Source organism: Giraffa tippelskirchi, chromosome 8 (assembly GCF_054371585.1).
Source record: "Giraffa tippelskirchi isolate mGirTip1 chromosome 8, T2T-mGirTip1v1.2.pri, whole genome shotgun sequence".
Taxonomy (NCBI): domain Eukaryota; kingdom Metazoa; phylum Chordata; class Mammalia; order Artiodactyla; family Giraffidae; genus Giraffa; species Giraffa tippelskirchi.
In genome coordinates this window covers 147,593,069-147,602,640 of record NC_137282.1, presented here as the reverse complement: position 1 = coordinate 147,602,640, position 9,572 = coordinate 147,593,069, and the positions used below count along the sequence as shown (strand labels likewise).

Sequence of the window (9,572 nt, the reverse complement as noted above, 5' to 3'; positions counted from 1 at the left end):
AAACAAACAAATAAAAACAAAAAACTATTGAAGAAACACAGTGGAAAGAAGAGGCAGGACAAGAAAAGTGACCGGTTGTAACAGAGAAAAACAGGGACAATATACTTTTCTTTCCCCTTAGGCAAAGTCACTGCACATAGGACAAATGTTTACTTTGTTCTGGGAGCTTCAGAGCTTCTCTGTGTCTTATTCTGTCTTCTTTAGCTTCCTCTCTATACTTTTCCCCACTCCATTCTTGCCACTTAATTAAATCCTATTCTCTCAAAACCCAGAACTCTCTGGGGCTTTGGAAAGAAGTCGGGGGGTGAGAGAGGACTCAACATCTCTTCTCATGTTTCTTTTTCCCCTCTGAATGATAATTTCACATTTCTAATTTGTTCACATAACAGCTGAAATTCTTCCACTGTGCTTCCAAATAACTGGGGCTCTGTAGCTCAGGGGTTAGAGCACTGGTCTCGTAAACCAGGGGTCGCGAGTTCGAATCTCACTGGGGCCTTGGAGCGCTGCTTTAGACTTCCCTGGTGGCTCAGACGGTAAAGCGTCTGCCTACAACGTGGGAGACCTGGGTTCAATCTCTGGGTAGGGAAGATCGTCTGGAGAAGGAAATGGCAACCCACTCCAGTATTCTTGCCTGGAAAATCCCATGGATGGAGGAGCCTGGTAGGCTACTCCATGGGGTCCATGCGGTCGCAGAGTCAGACACGACTGAGCAACTAAACAAACAAAAACTTCCAAATACTCCTATAAACAACTACCCATGGGAACTTTATTGGCTATAGAACCCGGACACCAAGACTCTTTCTTGTCCACCACACGGGTGTGGGGGATGTCTGTGATCAAACCATTTCCCAAAGGTTATAGTGGCATGCCTTCACAAGCAAACAAGGGGAAACAGAGGTATATAGGGAACTCCTGCAATTTTTAAAGGAATATAAATGACATTAAAAAAAATAAAATACAAGCTTTCCATCTTGAGATGTATCACTTCCTTAACTTTCAGTTAGCCTCATACCTTCAGGCAGGAAGGAAGAAATGCAATATTGGCAAAAAATTCACTAGAATTGGCTGGGAATGATGTGTTTCTGGCACTCTGAGATACTTAACACCTTTCAGAATAGAGGAAAAAATTGCTTTGAAACGTTTCAGCGAGGCACACATGGAGAATATTCTTGATCAAGACAAGCTGTCAGCACTGTATTTTACCACCACTGCTCCCCCACCCAATTCCATCGCTAAATATGCTGTGTTATTCTCTCATGTGGGGTCAAAAGTCTAAGAGTAGGCTCTGGTTTCTGCCCAATCTCAAGTAAATTTATTGTAGTAAAAGTGTTGCTTTTTTTTTCCCCCAAAAGAAACAAACAAAGATATGCCTGGGCTGGCATCAGTATTTAATTAGGCAGGTAAAGACAGGACTACATGGGCACGATTCCAAGGACATACACATGAGCTTTTTAAAAAAAGATTCAAATAAAATAAAATGCTTCTCTTACTCAGTCGGGCTCACAGTATCTCTCTCTTTTGGAGAACTATCCTGAAACATTTTACTGCAGTAATATTTTGATGTCTTGAGTGTATTGTAATTTATTTTCAACAGGTATACACGTTAACCTTGTCAGAACTGAAATGTAGCATGTTGGAGTCCATTCATTGAACTGGATCACATTTGTTAGCATGATCTGTCCAGAGAGTAGTAAGCAGGACTTCAAATCTGAGCTGATAGATTTAGTCCAAATCTTTAATACCAAACTTTTGGAAAATGATAAACAGATGGGACTGATCAAATCAGACTGGACACAACTTGATCTGTTTTGATGTGCACTTATGATTTAAAGTGAAAAAAATGTTGGACATAGTATCAGCAGATTTAGATGTGAGTTTAAAGTTGGGTCCCTTATTAGATGCTTAATTTTGAGCAATTCATATGACCTCTCTGAACTTCAATATTCATGGATATAAAATGGTATAATAATACCTATCTCAGAGTGGTATTGTGAAGATTAAACTGCTTTATTTGATTTTATTTTTAAATTTATTTTATTGAAGTACAGCTGATTTACAGTGTGTTAATTTCTACTGCACAGCAAAGTGATTCAGTTATATATATATAATATATATATATGTATATATTTCATATTCTTTTCCATTATGGTTTATCGTGGGACACTGAATATAGTTCCCTGTGCTATACAGGAGGACCTCATTGCTTATCCAGTCTATATATAATAGCTTGCATCTGCTAATCTCATTAAATTGCTTTAGCTCAGTGAAGTGCTTGGCAAGAGCTTGGGGTACAGTAAGCTTTTAATAAATGATTGTTGAATCAAAACTGAATGAATTCAACCTGAATACTGGGAAGCATGCTTTTTTCTGGACAAAAGCTGATGGGTAATGACTGAAGAGGGTGACCAGCCCACACCAGACAGTGTGTTAAAGTCTTGATACAGTGTTTACTGAGTGTCTACTTTATCTCAAGGTAAGAAAAGTCTTTTCCAGATCTGACCTTGAGTTCTCAGCATAATACTGGGCCACTCAGAGCCCAAGATGTCTTCCCAGACTTGTGAAATTATTTATTTCAATAACCAAGATATGAATTTGCATGGAAAAATGAATTAATGCTTCAAAGCTTAACCAAATGTAATTCAGTGTTACTAACAATGACTGAATGCTTGTTATGAACAAGGACTATAAGCCTTCTTAGGTGGCTCTAGAGGTAAAGAATCTGCCTAGCAATGCAGGAGACATAAGAGATGTACGTTTGATCCCTGGGTCAGGAAGATTCCCTGGAGCAGGACATGGCAACCCACTCCAGTATTCTTGTGTGGAGAATCCCATGGACAGAGGAGCTTGGCAGGCTATAGTTCATAGGGTCACAAAGAATTGGACATGACTGAAGTGACTTAGCATGCACACACACATACAAGGATTATACTAAAATTGAATATGTATGTCAAAACTTCCTTAATGTAATGCTGTATAATGCAAAGAAAGTTTATGGTGAAATAGAATAATAAAATTTTATTTGTTCACTGAGATGAAGATTAAAGAGAAAGGTTGAGTTTTTCTTGGATGCTACTATGTGTGAAGAGAAGAGGTCTACATAGATGGAGATGTTCAAGAGTATTTAGAATTAAGAGTTTAGAGCAAGTGAGTGGATGCACAAAATCACAGAAAAGAGCTCCTCCTAAGAGTCATTTCCAATGTGTCCTTGGTACTCCCAGCCTCCCATTTTTACTCCTTTATTATCTCTTTTATTTTTTGTCTTTTTCACCTAGAATTCCTAGACAACAAATACCTGCATTTGTATTCTGCCCTGGTCTCTGCAGTCAGAAGTAAACTTATCCCATAAGCTCAATTAGATTAGAATTAACCCCAGGGAGAATCTGCACTATAAGAAGAACCACTGGAATGGAAAACGAAATGAAATGGTAATTCATAAAGTTTCCCCAAACCCAATAGTTCTGACAAAGGACAGGTTGGGACAGAATACTTCCACCATGGACCTCTGGTAACTGGCTTCTTCTCCAGTCCTGTGATTTCCTGTAAAGGAGGTTGCTAAAAGAGGCTGGCTTTCTTGGAAAGAGGGTAAAGGTCAAGGATGGAAAGGAAGCCATTGAATGCTCAACAGAACTTACTTCTACCATTTTTAAGCAGCAAGCCTCCAGATTAACTTGGAAACCATCACTGTGAAGAGGTTACCAGAAGAAGGGTAGAACACAGTGGGTGTCTGTGGCCTCCTAGGTGTCCTGAAAGGCTGTGGGTTGGGAGTTGGGGGTGCAGAAGGGATCCAGGTAGACAATCCCTTCTGAATGCTCATCTCACTTTCCAAATCTGATCACCTACTACCCAACAACAACAACAACAAAAACCTCTTACATTTCTATGATAACAGGTTGAGATTTAAACGGGCTTTCACTTTCTGCCCGTCATCGCAGTATTCATGTTTTCATTAAACCACTGGCACTTTTTCTCCAGAGATTTCTGGGCAAAGTGACAGCTAAATATAATGGAGCATAAATCAATCAGCAAACATCAGCTCCAGGGGCGTCTGGAAGGAAAGGTGAGGAAGATTTCATATATGTGTAGACTCTCTGTAGCGAGGCTGAATTTATCGTCATGCTCCCCACAACCTTTTGAGAGCTCAGGATGTGAAATGGGAGAGGGGAAACCTACTTCTTCAGCATCAGACCTTCAAATCTTTGCAGCAGGAAGCATTTCATTAAAATCATTCATGGTTTTTTAGTAGAAAAAGCAATTTTGAGTTTGGTATAAAAGAATATAAGCTAAAGCCTAAGTAAAGAATCCTATTTAACATGAGAATGAACTATTAAAAATCCGTTCGAACAGAATCAAGGTTCTACTAAGGAAATATATGACAGGAGATTGTATGACTACAGACCAAGTTTAAAACTCATATCTCCAAGTTTATGTTTCCTTTCTTTTTCCTTATTTCCCTCTCTGCTTCTCTCCTCCTTCTCACTCTTTCTTTATCCCTCTCCTAGAAAAGAACACAATGCAGGTTTTGAAACTACAATCCTCACAAAGCACTTATGATTATTTTTCAGTGATATTGCTAAAAAATATCGTGCATTTAACTTTTATTTCATCAGCACACTAAAAACTCACTTTGTAAGCATTAGAGATCTTATCTCTGAATTATTGAAAATAAAAGCTAATCCAATGAAAAATTGCAAACATGGTACAAGGTAAAGGCAATACATCTTTAACACATGTTGCTCTACTGTGCTGAAACGTCTGAGTTAGACTCACAGTTTTTTATACTGCGGGTATAAAAGTCTTATGTATGTTTGCTAGGAAATACGGAGGCAATTCAAGAGGATTCTTCCCTGCAGAGGATGCATTTTATGTGTTTGCCTCCCTAAATCTTGCCAATAGTTATTGGTTATAAACCACAGGATGAATTTACAATAGAATTTTCTGTCTTTACTAGAAAATCAAATTGGCAAAGCTCCTGGCTGGTAAATAGTGTTTGGGGGTTACCCAGTGGTAGGGTTGGAAATAATTTTGGAGTATACAACTGGGATTATTTATTTTAAAATCAGCAGTATGCCAGTATTATAAACGAGGGAAAATAAAAGTCTTGCATGCTACATATTATGAATCAGGAGCAAAGATTTGTTTCACACTCTCAAATTGAGTGATACACACCATTTTTACTATTATAACCACCTTGACTCTCACAACCATCAGATATACTCTTTGGTAGAAGCTCAGAATTAGGGAGTACACCTTGGTTTGAATCTGATGCTGTCAAATCCCAAGGAAGTTATTATTATCTGATTCGTGAAGTATGAAACTTTTCAGCAGGATTTTTATGGTTATATGTGAAACAGTATGTGATTTCCTGATCCACTGTGGACCATCAGTAACTGTTAGTTCTTATACCCTGATTAGAAATTGTAATTATATGAGATGATGGATGTGTTAACTAACCTTATTGTGCCAATCACTTCACAATATATATGTGCATCAAATCATTACATGTATACTTTAAACATAAACGATGCTATATGTCAGTTAAATCTCAGTATGCTTGGGGGAAAAAGAAAATACAAACACTGATTTCACATTAAAAAAGGAAATTAGTCACACTTGTTCTCAAGGCACAAAAAGGAAGCAGTTAAACAAGCAAATGTTGAGGACACACTTTGTGCTAGAAAGTGTGCAAGGTGCTAGGGATATAACTATGAAGAAAGAATAAGAATTAACATTTATTTAAGAGTGCTGGACAGTAATCTAGACACTCTGCATGTATTAAGTTCTTGGCCTCTGGGAACTTAAAATTTGGTGGGGATACAGAAGAGAAAATTAGTTGATGCAGCACAGTATGATGAGGGCTAAGGGAGAGTTTGCTGAAGGGCCTAGGGGCAAGTTATTAGAACCTGGGAGGAGCAGGAAGATTTCTTAGAGAAGATGGCATCAGAGTGCCCTACTTAAGGGAAACAGATGTCCTTACCTTCTGAACTTCTGAATAGTAAGATTAAAAGTCTTAACATTAAAAGCAGATTGTACATTCTGCCCAGACAAATAGTCACTGAATCATTAGAATAAGAAGAGGAATTGTGTGTGTGTGTGTGTGTGTGTGTGTTAGAGAAATAGAGAATGCCCATGACTGGCAGTCAATGGCATGCCTTCATATGGATCAAATGTGTCTTCTATGAACCAAAGAAATAACCACTGAATGAATGAATAAATAAAAGAAGCCCTAATTAACAAAAAATTAATGTTTAGAATATAAAATAGGTTACATGCCATTTTTAAGAACCACTGCCTGTTCTAGAAGCTAGACCCATAAAAGGCACTTAAACATCATGAGGAAGCTAATGAACAGAAACTCACGATGAGTGGTATTGCTTCTTCACATTTCTTTTCTTTGCTCTCCACTCTTGCCATGGCTTTCCTGTATCATCGTCTTTGATCTTGACCTTGGCTTGCTCTGGACAATTGGAAGTCATCATGTTTAAAAGTAGAGGCTTTGGTACATATACCCAATGGAATATTACTCAGCCATTAAAAAAAATACATTTGAATCGGTTCTACTGAGATGGATGAAACTTGAGCCCATTATACAGAGTGAAGTAAGCCAGAAAGAAAAACAACAATACAGTATACTAATGCATATATATGGAATTTGAAAGATGGTAACGATAACCCTATATGCGAGACAGAATAAGAGACACAGATGCATAGAGCAATTTTATGGACTCTGAGGGAGAAGGTGAGGGTGGGACGTTCTGGGAGAATAGCATTGAAACATGTATATTATCATATGTGAAACAGAACACCATTCCATGTTCGATGCATGAGACAAGGGCTCAGGGCCGGGGCAATGGGATGACCCAGAGGGATGGGATGGGGAGGGAGGTGGGTGGGGGGTCCAGGAAGGGGAACACATGTAAACCCATGGCTGATTCATGTCAATGTATGGCAAAAACTATTACAATATTGTAAAGTAATTAGCCCCCAACTAAAATAAATAAATTTATTAAAAAAAAAAAAAAGTAGAGGCTTTGAAGTCAGCCTTCTCTGAAATGAAAAGTGAAAGTGTTAGTCACTCAGCTGTGTCCAATTCTTTGAGACTCCATGCACTGTAGCCCGTCAGGCTCCTCTCTCCCTGGAATTCTACAGGTAAGAATACTAGAGTGGGTTGCCATTCCTTTCTCCAGGGGATCTTCCCAACCCAGGGATCAAACCCAGGTCTCCTGCATTGCAGGTGGATTCTTTACTATCTGAGCCACCAGGGATGCCCTCTGAGTGTTACCTTAATCCTGCCACTTCCCAACCAGGTAACCTTGGATGAATTACTTTACTTCTCTAGACTTATCTTTTTTTTCCCTCATTTTCACATAACTATAGTATTTTCTTCATAGGATGCTGCAGATTCTGATAGTGTAAATAAAGTGTTTAGTGCAGTTCCTGGGAAATTAAATATTATTTAAAAATTAATCAGTACATAATTATAATTCTTCTACCTCTACTTCAAGGGAAATTTTCAGTATATTTCATCTACATTTCTTCTCAAGTCATGAAATATAATTTCTTGGGATATTTTTGTGCCACTATAACTTTCAGTATTCTTGGGATGGGGGCATGCTGAGGAAATGCCTGGATCTCCACCTTTTAATTTTGGCTAGCCTGTAAGAGCCTGGAAATCCTTGGTAATTTAAACTTATTCAATAAACAATGTTAAAATCAAATAATAGTTAGATGGACTCTTGAGAAGACTATAGTTTCTGAACTTCATTTTGGACTGCTGCTGCTTTAGAAACTCTGCAAAGGAGAAAAAAAAAAGTGGCTATTGCTTTCTCTAATGGAACATTTTCCTCTGGCAAATATACTCTTGGATTGCATAGCACCATTTAATTTCACAAAATGTCAGAGAGAAGTAGTGTTAGCTCATTTGGCCCTCCACAAGAAACTATTTTGTCTAAGATCAGGTGTCTTAATGATTAAAGCTTTTTACAAATGCATATTCCTAGGCAGCCTTATGTAGCCACTACGAAGTCAGATTATGTTTCAGAAACATGGGTGTCTTATAAGCTGTTTTCTTCATGAAGTAATGTTCCTGAAATATGTGTTGGGTAATCCATGATCCACTAAATCCATGAGCTAATGGGTCTGAAATACATGCCGTAAACCACAGAAACTTCTTGATGGGAAAACTGGACATGGATTATAATATTTCTCTGCATGTTAGGGCAGTCAGGATGACCAAAAGTGATTTTTTTCCCTCTTTCCCCATTTTGTTTCACAAAGATAGACAAAATTTACACTGCCAATTATTTCAGAAGAAAAAGTCACTTATGAAACTCTTCCTGCAAAGAAAGGAGAAACAACAATTTGACAGTTTGAAATGTGCCACAAAATATGTTGTGACAATCCCCCCTCACCCTACATGCACACATTAAACCTTTAATATGAGTTCTTGTCTGTCAATTCAATTACAGAAATGAGAAAAAAATTCTCCACTTTGAAGGAAAAAGCATTATTATAAACTTAAGACAATTGATTTAAAAATACATATATTTTTCCTTAGAAAGAGTCACTCCCTTACCAATGAATATTCTTTCTGTAGTCACAAGAATGAAGCTACTTTACTCTCAAATCTATAAACACATGTACACATATACTTCAAGAATCTTAGTAACCAACTGGTTTAAACCCTTCATTTTGTAAATGATGAGACAAAGAGCTAAAAATGTTAAGTGCCATCTGTGGTGGTTTTAAAATACATCCATAATTTATTTTTTGTAAGCTCCCCTCAAGAGATGGAGCCTAATTGTTCTGTTACTGAGAGTAAGAAAACTTAGTGTCTTATTTCTAAAAGAATAGAATGTGCCTGAAGTAACAGTACAGGAAATTTGAGAGCAGGTCGTAAATGGTGGCGAAACTTCCTTGGTTCTTGCTGTCCTGGACTGCTTGCGCTGGGAGAAGTCAGCCACTGAGTGTGTGTCAGTGAAAAGTCACAGGAATGTGATGAGCAGAATTCTGAGATGGTCCCCGAGCTTCCCATCCCCAGGTGAACACATCCAGGGTGGTACCCTCCACTGAGTATGGGCAGGACACAGAAATACGTTTGGATATTACTCTCATGACTAAACGTAGCATGGAAAAGGTGAAAAGATAGTTATTCTCATGATTACATGATGCTATTTAAGCCTGTTGTAGTAGACAGCAGAGATATTTTTTTGATACTCTTCTGATGCCTTTGACGAAGTAAGTTGCTGTGTTATGAGAAGACCATGTGGCTAGCACCTGAACACAGATTTTAGGAGCTCAGAGAGATTTCTGACCAACATTCAACAAGCCATTCCTATAGCCATAGGAGCTGGATTTGGCAAAAAACCTGGATATGCTTGGAGATAAACCTAGAGCTCTAGATTAGAACACAGCCCAGCCAACATCTTAATTTTCAACCTCAGAAGAGACCTTGAGCAGAGGACCTGATCTAACCTGTATCTTGAATTCTGACCCATGGAAGCTATGAGATAATAAATTTTTGTTGATTTAAGCCATTAAGTTTGTAGTAATTTGTTACACAGCAATAGAAAACT

At 38.1% G+C, this 9,572-nt stretch overlaps 1 non-coding gene across 1 annotated transcript; it reads left to right on the top strand.

Annotated features, from left to right (window-relative positions):
• The first annotated feature begins 423 nt into the window (after window positions 1-423).
• Window positions 424-496, top strand: TRNAT-CGU (transfer RNA threonine (anticodon CGU)). The gene has a single exon. It is a non-coding gene; the product is annotated as a tRNA-Thr (tRNA).
• The last annotated feature ends 9,076 nt before the right edge of the window (window positions 497-9,572 follow it).